Source organism: Cherax quadricarinatus, chromosome 15, assembly GCF_038502225.1.
Source record: "Cherax quadricarinatus isolate ZL_2023a chromosome 15, ASM3850222v1, whole genome shotgun sequence".
Taxonomy (NCBI): Eukaryota; Metazoa; Arthropoda; class Malacostraca; order Decapoda; family Parastacidae; genus Cherax; species Cherax quadricarinatus.
Genome location: NC_091306.1, coordinates 38792705 through 38807410, shown reverse-complemented (window position 1 = coordinate 38807410; position 14706 = coordinate 38792705). Strand labels below are relative to the sequence as shown.

Genomic DNA, 14706 nt, shown 5'->3' with positions numbered 1-14706 from the left:
CTAGTGTTTATAAGCCAGCCAGTGTGCTCGCATCTAAGCATACATTCGGTACATTCCATATTATCAGTGTTTTTGGTGCTTGTTTCTGCAAAATAAGTCACCATGGGCCCCAAGAAAGCTTCTAGTGCCAACCCTTCGAGAAAAAGGGTGCTAATGACTATTGAAATGAAGAAAGAGATAATTGCAAAGTATGAAAGTGGAGTGCGTGTGTCGGAGCTGGCCAGGTTGCATACAAAACCCCAATTAACCATCGCTACTATAGTGGCCAGGAAAACAGCAATCAAGGAAGCTGTTCTTGCAAAAGGTACATGTCGGTTTTCGAAACAGAGATCCCAAGTGTTAGAAGATGTTGAGAGACTGTTATTGGTGTGGATAAATGAAAAACAGATAGCAGGAGATAGCATCTCTCAAACGATCATATGTGAAAAGGCTAAGAAGTTGCATAAGATAAGATAAGATAAGATTTTGTTCGGATTTTTAACCCCGGAGGGTTAGCCACCCAGGATAACCCAAGAAACTCAGTGCGTCATCGAGGACTGTCTAACTTATTTCCATTGGGGTCCTTAATCTTGTCCCCCAGGATGCGACCCACACCAGTCGACTAACACCCAGGTACCTATTTGCTGCTAGGTGAACAGGACAACAGGTGTAAGGAAACGTGTCGGAATGTTTCCACCCGCCGGGAATTGAACCCGGGCCCTCTGTGTGTGAAGCGGGAGCTTTAGCCACCAGGCCACCGGGCCTGGTGGCTAATTGAGGATTTAATTGACAAAATGCCTGCAACTTCAACACTCTCCCCTCCTCCCATCTCATCAATCATCACTAGATCTTCATTAATTAAAGGTAAGTGTCATGTATTCTATTGTTAGCAGAGTACCACAAACTGCGCATGTCTTCTTCAGTTTGTGTGCATTAAACTTAATATTTCATGTGGTAAAACTTTTTTTTCATACTTTTGGGTGTCTTGCACGGATTAATTTGATTTCCATTATTTCTTATGGGGAAAATTAATTCGCCTTCCGATAATTTTGGCATACAATGAGCTCTTAAGAACGGATTAATATCGTATACCGGGGGTCCACTGTACTTCCAAAGTGTTAGCAAACCACCTACTAACCAGAACACTGCCATTAACATCAAATCTGCACCAAGGAAAATCTTAATACAGTGGTCCCTCGTTTTTCGTAATTAATCCGTTCCTGGAGCCATTACTATAAACGAAATTTACGATTTACGAATCAATTTTCCCCATAAGATATAATGTAAATACAATTAATCTGTTCCTGACACCCAGAAGTATTAAAACAAAAAAAATTTTTACATGAAATATACATGGATTACATAACCAATATTTTGGGAAATGAAGAATGAAACATTAACAGCATAACACTTACCTTTATTGGAGATTCTTCTTAGTGTATGGGAGACTGGAGGAGGAGGAGAGAGTGGATTGTTTATAGTTTGGAAGGGGAATCCCCTTCCATCAACACCTCAGGTACCATTTGCTTTTCTTGAGTTGCTTCTCTTCTCTGTTTCTTAATGCCCCTAGGACCACCTTGAGAGTCACTGGAGTCCTGTCTCGCAAAATAACTGTGGAGAGAGCTCTGTTTCTGGCGTCTCTTTAACACTTCCCTAAAATGGCCCAAGACTTTGTCACTGTACATGTTGCCAACCTGGCTTGCAACAACCTTGTTAGGGTGATGTTTCTCCATAAAGCTTTCCGTCTTACCCCACATAGTAAAAATCTCTTTAATTTCTGAAGAAGGCACCTTCTTCCATCTCTCTTCCTCCTTCTCTGCAGCAAGATTCTGAGCTGCAATGTGTTGCTCTTCCTACTGAAGCTCTTGCAGCTCCTCAGTGGTGAGCTCTTCATTGTGGTCTTCCACCAATTCTTCCACATCCTCCAAACTCACATCCAACCCTATGGAACTCCCTAGTGCCACAATTGATTTTACAACAGACATAGGCTCATTAGGTTCAGTCCCAAATCCTTCAAAATCCCTCTTGTCGACACAATCTGGCCACAATTTTCTCCAGGCAGAGTTCAAAGTCCTGGTAGTCACTCCCTCCCAAGCCATACCTATAAGGGTTATGCAATGGAGGATGCTGAAGTGTTCTCTCCAAAATTCCCTTAGGGTCAAGTGAGTGTCTGTGGTCACAGTCAAGCACCTGTGAAACATTGCTTTTGTGTAGAGTTTTTTAAAGTTTGCAATAACCTGCTGGTCCATGGGTTGGAGGAGAGGAGTGGTATTCGGGGGCAAGAACTTTACTGTGATGAACCCAAACTCCTCGAAAGTTAGGTCATCCAAGTTTGGAGGATGAGCAGGTGCATTGTCCATTACTAGCACGCACTTGAGATCCAATTTCTTTTCCAGGAGATACTCCTTCACACTAGGGCCAAACACTTCACTGAACCACTCGACGAAAATTTCCCTCGTGACCCATGCCTTACTATTAGATTTCCAAAACACACACAATTTACTCTTCATAACATTGTTTTTCCTGAACACTCTGGGATTTTCAGAATGGTACACTAGTAATGGCTTCACTTTGAAATCTCCACTAGCATTAGCACAGAACATTAGCGTCAGCCTGTCTTTCATAGGCTTGTGTCCTGGCATTGCCTTTTCCTCTTGTGTAATGAAGGTCCTCTTTGGCGTTTTCTTCCAAAAGAGGCCTGTTTCGTCACAATTGAACACTTGTTCAGGTTTCAGTCCTTCAGCCTCTATGTACTCCAGGAATTCATGCACATATTTTTCAGCCGCCTTGTGGACCGAACTGGCAGTCTCACCATGCCTTACCACACTGTGTATGCCAGTACGGTTCTTAAATCTCTCAAACCAGCCTTTGCTGGCCTTAAATTCACTCACATCACCACTATTTGCAGGCAATTTCTTTACCAAATCTTTATGCAACTGCCTAGCCTTTTCACAAATAATCGAAGTCATAAGAGTATCTCCTGCTAATTGTTTCTCATTTATCCACACCAATAATAACTTCTCAACCTCTTCCAGTACTGGTGATCTCATTTTTGTCAGCATAGTTACTCCCTTTGCAACAACAGCATCCTTTATTTCATTTTTCTTGGCCGCTATGGAACATAAGGTTGTGTAGGGTTTCTTATACATCCTGGACAGTTCGGCCACACTTGTACCACTTTCATATTGTTCAATGATGGTTTTCTTAAATTCAATCATATTTCTCACCTTCTTTACCACAGGCTTGGCACAGGAGCTTTCTTTGGAGCCATGGTAAATGATTTAGTACTTGCAAGCACTAAAATAAATGGAATATTATGAAATATTTCGCTGGAGCACGTGAGGGGACCTTCGCTCACTGGTAAACAATGCCAGACTGGCTGCCGCCCTGGCTCATGCCATGGGTACGCGTCCCAGACGAACTACGACTCGCGAGTCAACCTATGAAAAGCGAGTCCATGTTTATATGAAAATACCCCTACAATTGGCGAAATTTACGATTGCCGGGAACTACGAAAAGCGGGGGACCACTGTATATTATTCCACTGTTGACAGGTCCCTCTTAAATCCCACCAATTACAGTTCAGCTGTACTACTACTACTACTGCCACCCATCACAACTCAGCTGTACTACTTACTACTAGTACTACTACTACTACCACCACCACTACCCTCTCACAGCCTGCCACCTGACTCCCGCCACTATACATACCTGTTTCTCAATTTTCTCTGTAGAATAGGGCCCCACTTACTCGGCAGGTTAGGTTCCAGGCTACTGCCGGAAAGCAGACTTCACCAGAAAGCAGAACTCCACTTTTTCCATTTATAAATGCATATAAATGCCAGATAACAAGTTTACACTAACATATATTTAGTTAGCAATAGAACTAGGCATTAAAAAGTAAAATGCACACACAGTACACTCACTATTTACCTCAAAATATTTGTAGTCTTAATGTAGGGCAAAAGGTGATTAAGATTTACTCTAAGAAGTCAGGTGTGGTAGCCCTCCTGGCCACCCCACCCACACATACTACACTACGATGCTTAAAGCTCCCTAGTGTGATAAAATTCATATACAGTACATGCATTACTTACCTTAAAATATTTGTAGTCTTACTGGTAATGTAGGGTAAGAGGTGAAAAATATTTATTTGTAGAAAGTTGTGGGGGAGGTATGGCATCCTGCCTGGCCACTTATGCCTACTACGACATTAAGCTCCCTAGAGCGATAAAATGCATATACAGTACAGTTATTAATTACCTTAAAATATTTGCAGTCTTAATGTAGGATGAGAGGTGAGTTTTATTTGTATGAAGTCAGGTTGGGAAGTATGGGTAGCCAGGAAGGGCAGCCCTCCCCACCGCACCCACATATAAAGTAAACAAACTAGATGAACGTGTCTGGTTTTCGTCACAGGTCCTACAGGTTGCCTAGCTACCACAAGTCCTACAAGTTGCCTGGCTACCACAAGTCCTACAAGTTGCCTGGCTACCACAAGTCCTACAGGTTGCCTAGCTACCACAAGTCCTACAAGTTGCCTGGCTACCACAAGTCCTACAAGTTGCCTGGCTACCACAAGTCCTACAAGTTGCCTGGCTACCACAAGTCCTACAAGTTGCCTGGCTACCACAAGTCCTACAAGTTGCCTGGCTACCACAAGTCCTACAAGTTGCCTGGCTACCACAAGTCCTACAAGTTGCCTAGCTACCACAAGTCCTACAAGTTGCCTGGCTACCACAAGTCCTACAAGTTGCCTGGCTACCACAAGTCCTACAAGTTGCCTGGCTACCACAAGTCCTACAAGTTGCCTGGCTACCACAAGTCCTACAAGTTGCCTGGCTACCACAAGTCCTACAAGTTGCCTGGCTACCACAAGTCCTACAAGTTGCCTGGCTACCACAAGTCCTACAAGTTGCCTGGCTACCACAAGTCCTACAAGTTGCCTGGCTACCACAAGTCCTACAAGTTGCCTGGCTACCACAAGTCCTACAAGTTGCCTGGCTACCACAAGTCCTACAAGTTGCCTGGCTACCACAAGTCCTACAAGTTGCCTGGCTACCACAAGTCCTACAAGTTGCCTGGCTACCACAAGTCCTACAAGTTGCCTAGCTACCACAAGTCCTACAAGTTGCCTGGCTACCACAAGTCCTACAAGTTGCCTGGCTACCACAAGTCCTACAAGTTGCCTGGCTACCACAAGTCCTACAAGTTGCCTGGCTACCACAAGTCCTACAAGTTGCCTGGCTACCACAAGTCCTACAAGTTGCCTGGCTACCACAAGTCCTACAAGTTGCCTGGCTACCACAAGTCCTACAAGTTGCCTAGCTACCACAAGTCCTACAAGTTGCCTGGCTACCACAAGTCCTACAAGTTGCCTGGCTACCACAAGTCCTACAAGTTGCCTGGCTACCACAAGTCCTACAAGTTGCCTGGCTACCACAAGTCCTACAAGTTGCCTGGCTACCACAAGTCCTACATGTTGCCTGGCTACCACAAGTCCTACAAGTTGCCTGGCTACCACAAGTCCTACAAGTTGCCAGGCTACCACAAGTCCTAAAAGTTGCCTGGCTACCACAAGTCCTACAAGTTGCCTGGCTACCACAAGTCCTACAAGTTACCTGGCTACCACAAGTCCTACAAGTTGCCTGGCTACCACAAGTCCTACAAGTTGCCTGGCTACCACAAGTCCTACAAGTTGCCTGGCTACCACAAGTCCTACAAGTTGCCTGGCTACCACAAGTCCTACAAGTTGCCTGGCTACCACAAGTCCTACAAGTTGCCTGGCTACCACAAGTCCTACAAGTTGCCTGGCTACCACAAGTCCTACAAGTTGCCTGGCTACCACAAGTCCTACAAGTTGCCTGGCTATCACAAGTCCTACAAGTTGCCTGGCTACCACAAGTCCTACAAGTTGCCTGGCTACCACAAGTCCTACAAGTTGCCTGGCTACCACAAGTCCTACAAGTTGCCTGGCTACCACAAGTCCTACAAGTTGCCTGGCTACCACAAGTCCTACAAGTCACCTGGCTACCACAAGTCCTACAAGTTGCCTGGCTACCACAAGTCCTACAAGTTGCCTGGCTACCACAAGTCCTACAAGTTGCCTGGCTACCACAAGTCCTACAAGTTGCCTGGCTACCACAAGTCCTACAAGTTGCCTGGCTACCACAAGTCCTACAAGTCACCTGGCTACCACATCTCATATTTATGTTAATTTATTCTACTGTGGGGTGTACTTAGATGGATTAATGAAAATGTCTGTATTAACATAAAATAAGACATTTAATGTGCCCAAGAGTGATTATTATTAGTATTACGTAATGTTTTCCCTCCACCCGGCAACCACACCTCCATAGCATATAAACAGCATGTTTATATGCTATGTAACATGTTTCTTATATAATTTTGAAGAAAATATCATAGATGGATTAATGAAAATGTCTATAATGATGTAAAATTAGACATTTAATGTGCTCAAGAGTGATTACTATTACATAATAGAGAGATGTGCTCATGGATATTGTAAACAAACTGGGTGGCCCGCGCCCTATTTGAAAGACCACTTGCCATATAGAAAGTTTTGGTCATAATTTGAGATCACAGTATTAGCAGAATGCCGTAAGGTGAAACACCAAAAAGTGGAGCCCTACTGTACTAGGGGGAGCCCTACTGTACTAGGTGGAGCCCTACTGTACTAGGTGGAGCCCTACTGTACTAGGTGGAGCCCTACTGTACTAGGTGGAGCCCTACTGTACTAGCTGGAGCCCTACTGTACTAGGTGGAGCCCTACTGTACTAGGTGGAGCCCTACTGTACTAGGTGGAGCCCTACTGTACTAGGTGGAGCCCTACTGTACTAGGTGGAGCCCTACTGTACTAGGTGCAGCCCTACTGTACTAGGTGGAGCCCTACTGTACTAGGTGGAGCCCTACTGTACTAGGTGGAGCCCTACTGTACTAGGTGGAGCCCTACTGTACTAGGTGGAGCCCTACTGTATTAGGTGGAGCCCTACTGTACTAGGTGGAGCCCTACTGTACTAGGTGGAGCCCTACTGTACTAGGTGGGGCCCTACTGTACTAGGTGGAGCCCTACTGTACTAGGTGGAGCCCTACTGTACTAGGTGGAGCCCTACTGTACTAGGTGGAGCCCTACTGTACTAGGTGGAGCCCTACTGTACTAGCTGGAGCCCTACTGTACTAGGTGGGGCCCTACTGTACTAGGTGGAGCCCTACTGTACTAGGTGGAGCCCTACTGTACTAGGTGGAGCCCTACTGTACTAGGTGGAGCCCTACTGTACTAGGTGGAGCCCTACTGTACTAGGTGGGGCCCTACTGTACTAGGTGGAGCCCTACTGTACTAGGTGGAGCCCTACTGTACTAGGTGGAGCCCTACTGTACTAGGTGGAGCCCTACTGTACTAGGTGGAGCCCTACTGTACTAGGTGGAGCCCTACTGTACTAGGTGGAGCCCTACTGTACTAGGTGGGGCCCTACTGTACTAGGTGGAGCCCTACTGTACTAGGTGGAGCCCTACTGTACTAGGTGGAGCCCTACTGTACTAGGTGGAGCCCTACTGTACTAGGTGGAGCCCTACTGTACTAGGTGGGGCCCTACTGTACTAGGTGGGGCCCTACTGTACTAGGTGGAGCCCTACTGTACTAGGTGGAGCCCTACTGTACTAGGTGGAGCCCTACTGTACTAGGTGGAGCCCTACTGTACTAGGTGGGGCCCTACTGTACTAGGTGGAGCCCTACTGTACTAGGTGGAGCCCTACTGTACTAGGTGGAGCCCTACTGTACTAGCTGGAGCCCTACTGTACTAGGTGGAGCCCTACTGTACTAGGTGGGGCCCTACTGTACTAGGTGGAGCCCTACTGTACTAGGTGGAGCCCTACTGTACTAGGTGGAGCCCTACTGTACTAGGTGGAGCCCTACTGTACTAGGTGGAGCCCTACTGTACTAGGTGGAGCCCTACTGTACTAGCTGGAGCCGTACTGTACTAGGTGGAGCCCTACTGTACTAGCTGGAGCCCTACTGTACTAGGTGGAGCCCTACTGTACTAGGTGGGGCCCTACTGTACTAGGTGGAGCCCTACTGTACTAGGTGGAGCCCTACTGTACTAGGTGGGGCCCTACTGTACTAGGTGGAGCCCTACTGTACTAGGTGGAGCCCTACTGTACTAGGTGGAGCCCTACTGTACTAGGTGGAGCCCTACTGTACTAGGTGGAGCCCTACTGTACTAGGTGGAGCCCTACTGTACTAGGTGGAGCCCTACTGTACTAGGTGGAGCCCTACTGTACTAGGTGGGGCCCTACTGTACTAGGTGGAGCCCTACTGTACTAGGTGGAGCCCTACTGTACTAGGTGGAGCCCTACTGTACTAGGTGGAGCCCTACTGTACTAGGTGGAGCCCTACTGTACTAGGTGGAGCCCTACTGTACTAGGACTGAAGAAGTCACTTATGGCAAAGTTTCCTCAATAAATATCTTGAACTGTACATATATATTTATCTACATACTGTCAGTATCACTATAACTTTTCAATAAGGCTTCACTTAGATTATGGAGATTAATTTTGATAGTGACGTATGTTTGAGAAAATATTAATTGTTGTATAAAAACTGGTAGAAAAATTGATGGATTTGACACACAATTTGTTTGGGTAGAATTTATAGAACAAGAGAATTTATTTTGAGTAATATACCAACTTAAAAAAGGGAGAGAGGGAGACTTCTTTGGGATGAAATTGTTATGGCTGCTAGGCATGATAATGTAGTAATAATAGTGAAAGTCAATATGACTGGATTTCCTGGACTTTCACTGGGGTGAAATCTGAATGGGGACCAGTCACTAGTTCCACAAGGATCAGTTTTAGGCCCAATGTTGCTCATAATTTACACAAATGACCTTGATCAAGGAATAACAAATGCCATCAATAAATTCACTGAAGAGACAAAAATAAGCCAAATTATAGATTCGAAGGAAGATAAAACTGAACTTCAGTTAGAGTTGAACAAACTGAAGTCATGCTTTGAAAAGTAGCAGATTCAGTTCAATGGTAGACAAGTGTAAAACCTCATCATTGGGAATGAAACTGACTATCGTACTTATAAACTATTTGATGAAGAGCTTGATTATACACAATGAGAAAAAAAGGTTGGGAGTTTTGGTAAGCAGAAACCTTAATCTAAGACAAGAGTAGCGGGAGTCCAAAAGTTATTTTACAGCTCCATACATCACTAGTAAGGCCTCACCTAGATTATGCAGTTCAGTTTTGGTCACCATACTACAGAATGTCTGAATGGATATAAATGCACTGGAGAGCATACAGAGAAGGATATCAAAATGAGTCCACTGAATAAGGAATATCTCATAAGACAGAATGAGAGATTAAAACCTTCACTCTCTTAAGAGACGTAGAATAACAGCTGTTACCATTGAAGTATATAACTGAATGATGGGCATAAATAACTGGGAAGAATGGGGTAGAAGAACACTACCATATAGAACAACAGGGTACTACCACACTGCCATGGAGAACTTAGTCACCTCTGACTGGCAAACGAACACTTAAGGTTGCCTCTGACTGGCCATGGAACACTTAAATGTCACCTCTGACTGACCATGGAACACTTAAGGCCACCTCTGACTATCCATGGAACACTTAAGGTCACCTCTGACTGACCATGGAACACTTAAGGCCACCTCTGACTAACCATGGAACACTTAAGGCCACCTCTGACTATCCATGGAACACTTAAGGTTACCTCTGACTATCCATGGAACACTTAAGGTCACCTCTGACTGACCATGGAACACTTAAGGTTACCTCTGACTATCCATGGAACACTTAAGGTCACCTCTGACTAACCATGGAACACTTAAGGTTACCCCTGACCATGGACCATCCACTTAAGTGTTCACTTTATGGTTCTCTTTGTCCACACGGACAGACTTAAGTCAAACTATTTAACAAGGTCATTAAGAACCCAACTGCTGCTGTAATTGTGAAGTAATGATGTAATGAAAGAATATTCAGTGTGAGGCAGAATAACACAGTGAGGAGTGTGAAGCAAGATAACACAGTGAGGAGTGTGAAGCAAGATAACACAGTGAGGAGTGTGAAGCAAGATAACACGGTGAAGACTGTGACGCAAGATAACACAGTGAAGACTGTGAAGCAAGATAACACAGTGAAGACTGTGAAGCAAGATAACACGGTGAAGACTGTGAAGCAAGATAACACAGTGAAGAGTGTGAAGCAAGATAACACAGTGAAGACTGTGAAGCAAGATAACACAGTGAAGACTGTGAAGCAAGATAACACGGTGAAGACTGTGAAGCAAGATAACACGGTGAAGACTGTGAAGCAAGATAACACAGTGAAGACTGTGAAGCAAGATAACACAGTGAGGAGTGTGAAGCAAAATAACACGGTGAAGAGTGTGACGCAAGATAACACAGTGAAGAGTGTGACGCAAGATAACACAGTGAAGACTGTGAAGCAAGATAACACGGTGAAGAGTGTGACGCAAGATAACACAGTGAAGAGTGTGACGCAAGATAACACGGTGAAGAGTGTGACGCAAGATAACACAGTGAAGAGTGTGACGCAAGATAACACAGTGAAGACTGTGAAGCAAGATAACACGGTGAGGAGTGTGACGCAAGATAACACAGTGAAGACTGTGAAGCAAGATAACACGGTGAGGAGTGTGACGCAAGATAACACAGTGAAGACTGTGAAGCAAGATAACACAGTGAGGAGTGTGACGCAAGATAACACAGTGAAGACTGTGAAGCAAGATAACACGGTGAGGAGTGTGACGCAAGATAACACAGTGAAGACTGTGAAGCAAGATAACACAGTGAGGAGTGTGAAGCAAGATAACACAGTGAGGAGTGTGAAGCAAGATAACACGGTGAAGAGTGTGAAGCAAGATAACACAGTGAAGAGTGTGAAGCAAGATAACACGGTGAAGAGTGTGAAGCAAGATAACACAGTGAGGAGTGTGAAGCAAGATAACACAGTGAGGAGTGTGAAGCAAGATAACACGGTGAAGAGTGTGAAGCAAGATAACACAGTGAAGAGTGTGAAGCAAGATAACACGGTGAAGACTGTGAAGCAAGATAACACAGTGAGGAGTGTGAAGCAAGATAACACAGTGAGGAGTGTGAAGCAAGATAACACGGTGAAGAGTGTGAAGCAAGATAACACAGTGAAGAGTGTGAAGCAAGATAACACAGTGAAGAGTGTGAAGCAAGATAACACGGTGAAGACTGTGAAGCAAGATAACACAGTGAGGAGTGTGAAGCAAGATAACACAGTGAGGAGTGTGAAGCAAGATAACACGGTGAAGAGTGTGAAGCAAGATAACACAGTGAAGAGTGTGAAGCAAGATAACACGGTGAAGACTGTGAAGCAAGATAACACAGTGAGGAGTGTGAAGCAAGATAACACAGTGAGGAGTGTGAAGCAAGATAACACGGTGAAGAGTGTGAAGCAAGATAACACAGTGAAGAGTGTGAAGCAAGATAACACAGTGAAGACTGTGAAGCAAGATAACACGGTGAAGACTGTGAAGCAAGATAACACAGTGAGGAGTGTGAAGCAAGATAACACAGTGAGGAGTGTGAAGCAAGATAACACGGTGAAGAGTGTGAAGCAAGATAACACAGTGAAGAGTGTGAAGCAAGATAACACGGTGAAGACTGTGAAGCAAGATAACACAGTGAGGAGTGTGAAGCAAGATAACACAGTGAGGAGTGTGAAGCAAGATAACACGGTGAAGAGTGTGAAGCAAGATAACACAGTGAAGAGTGTGAAGCAAGATAACACGGTGAAGACTGTGAAGCAAGATAACACAGTGAGGAGTGTGAAGCAAGATAACACAGTGAAGACTGTGAAGCAAGATAACACAGTGAAGAGTGTGAAGCAAGATAACACAGTGAGGAGTGTGAAGCAAGATAACACAGTGAAGACTGTGAAGCAAGATAACACAGTGAGGAGTGTGAAGCAAGATAACACGGTGAAGAGTGTGAAGCAAGATAACACAGTGAGGAGTGTGAAGCAAGATAACACGGTGAAGAGTGTGAAGCAAGATAACACAGTGAGGAGTGTGAAGCAAGATAACACGGTGAAGAGTGTGAAGCAAGATAACACAGTGAGGAGTGTGAAGCAAGATAACACAGTGAAGAGTGTGAAGCAAGATAACACGGTGAAGACTGTGAAGCAAGATAACACAGTGAGGAGTGTGAAGCAAGATAACACGGTGAAGAGTGTGAAGCAAGATAACACAGTGAGGAGTGTGAAGCAAGATAACACAGTGAGGAGTGTGAAGCAAGATAACACAGTGAAGACTGTGAAGCAAGATAACACAGTGAAGAGTGTGAAGCAAGATAACACAGTGAAGACTGTGAAGCAAGATAACACAGTGAAGAGTGTGAAGCAAGATAACACAGTGAGGAGTGTGAAGCAAGATAACACAGTGAAGAGTGTGAAGCAAGATAACACAGTGAAGACTGTGAAGCAAGATAACACAGTGAAGAGTGTGAAGCAAGATAACACAGTGAAGACTGTGAAGCAAGATAACACAGTGAAGACTGTGAAGCAAGATAACACAGTGAAGACTGTGAAGCAAGATAACACAGTGAAGAGTGTGAAGCAAGATAACACAGTGAAGACTGTGAAGCAAGATAACACAGTGAAGAGTGTGAAGCAAGATAACACAGTGAGGAGTGTGAAGCAAGATAACACAGTGAAGAGTGTGAAGCAAGATAACACAGTGAAGACTGTGAAGCAAGATAACACAGTGAAGAGTGTGAAGCAAGATAACACAGTGAAGACTGTGAAGCAAGATAACACAGTGAAGACTGTGAAGCAAGATAACACAGTGAAGACTGTGAAGCAAGATAACACAGTGAAGACTGTGAAGCAAGATAACACAGTGAGGAGTGTGAAGCAAGATAACACAGTGAAGACTGTGAAGCAAGATAACACAGTGAAGAGTGTGAAGCAAGATAACACAGTGAAGACTGTGAAGCAAGATAACACAGTGAAGACTGTGAAGCAAGATAACACAGTGAGGAGTGTGAAGCAAGATAACACAGTGAAGACTGTGAAGCAAGATAACACAGTGAAGACTGTGAAGCAAGATAACACAGTGAGGAGTGTGAAGCAAGATAACACGGTGAAGACTGTGAAGCAAGACAACACAGTGAAGAGTGTGAAGCAAGATAACACAGTGAAGAGAGTGAAGCAAGATAACACAGTGAAGAGTGTGAAGCAAGATAACACAGTGAAGAGTGTGAAGCAAGATAACACAGTGAAGAGTGTGAAGCAAGATAACACAGTGAAGACTGTGAAGCAAGATAACACAGTGAAGACTGTGAAGCAAGATAACACAGTGAAGAGTGTGAAGCAAGATAACACAGTGAAGACTGTGAAGCAAGATAACACAGTGAAGACTGTGAAGCAAGATAACACAGTGAAGACTGTGAAGCAAGATAACACAGTGAAGACTGTGAAGCAAGATAACACAGTGAAGAGTGTGAAGCAAGATAACACAGTGAAGACTGTGAAGCAAGATAACACAGTGAAGACTGTGAAGCAAGATAACACAGTGAAGACTGTGAAGCAAGATAACACAGTGAAGAGTGTGAAGCAAGATAACACAGTGAAGAGTGTGAAGCAAGATAACACAGTGAAGAGTGTGAAGCAAGATAACAGTGAAGAGTGTGAAGCAAGATAACATGGATAAGAGTTTGAAGCAAGATAACACAGCAAAGAGAGTGAAGCAAGATAACACAATGAAGAGAGTGAAGCAAGATAACATGGTTAAGAGTGTAAAGCAAGATAACATGGAGAAGAGTTTGAAGCAAGATAACACAATGAAGAGTGTGAAGCAAGATAACACAGTGAAGAGTGTGAAGCAAGATAACACAGTGAAGAGTGTGAAGCAAGATAACACAGTGAAGAGTGTGAAGCAAGATAACACAGTGAAGAGTGTGAAGCAAGATAACACAGTGAAAAGTGTGAGGCAATATAACACAGCAAAGAGAGTGAAGCAAGATAACCAGTAAAGAGTGTGTGAAGATAACCAGTGAAGTGTGTGTGAAGCAAGATAACAAGTGAAGAGTGTGTGAAGATAACAAGTGAAGAGAGTGTGAAGCAAGATAACCAGTGAAGAGCGTGTGAAGCAATATAACCAGTGAAGAGTGTGTGAAGATAACCAGTGAAGAGTGTGTGAAGCAAGATAACCAGTGAAGAGTGTGTGAAGATAACCAGTGAAGAGTGTGTGAAGCAAGATAACCAGTGAAGAGCGTGTGAAGCAAGATAACCAGTAAAGAGTGTGTGAAGCAAGATAACCAGTGAAGAGCGTGTGAAGCAAGATAACAAGTAAAGAGTGTGTGAAGCAAGATAACCAGTGAAGTGCGTGGGAAGATAACCAGTGAAGAGTGTGGGAAGCAAAATAACCAGTGAAGAGCGTGTGAAGCAAGTTAAACAGTGAAGAGTGTGTGAAGCAAGATAACCAGTGAAGTGTGAAGCAAAATAACCAGTGAAGAGTGTGTGAAGCAAGATAACCAGTGAAGAGTGTGTGAAGCAAGATAACCAGTGAAGTGTGAAGCAAAAAACCAGTGCAGAGAGTGTGAAGATAACCATTGAAGAGTGTGTGAAGCAATATAACCAGTGAAGTGTGAAGATAACCAGTGAAATGTGAAGATAACCAGT

The 14706-nt window shown here is 44.2% G+C and overlaps 1 protein-coding gene across 2 annotated transcripts in view; it reads right to left on the bottom strand.

Moving 5' to 3' along the window:
* Positions 1–14706, bottom strand: part of c12.2 (von Willebrand factor A domain-containing protein c12.2) — a 590945-nt gene that overhangs the window by 428794 nt on the left and 147445 nt on the right. The window contains exon 1 of one of the 2 annotated variants that reach the window (XM_070085297.1): positions 4243–4350. The exons of the other annotated variant lie outside the window; for it this stretch is intronic. The gene's annotated coding sequence lies outside the window, so the exon portion shown is untranslated. Of the gene's footprint in view, positions 1–4242; positions 4351–14706 lie in introns of those variants that run through there. 2 annotated transcript variants of the gene reach the window in all.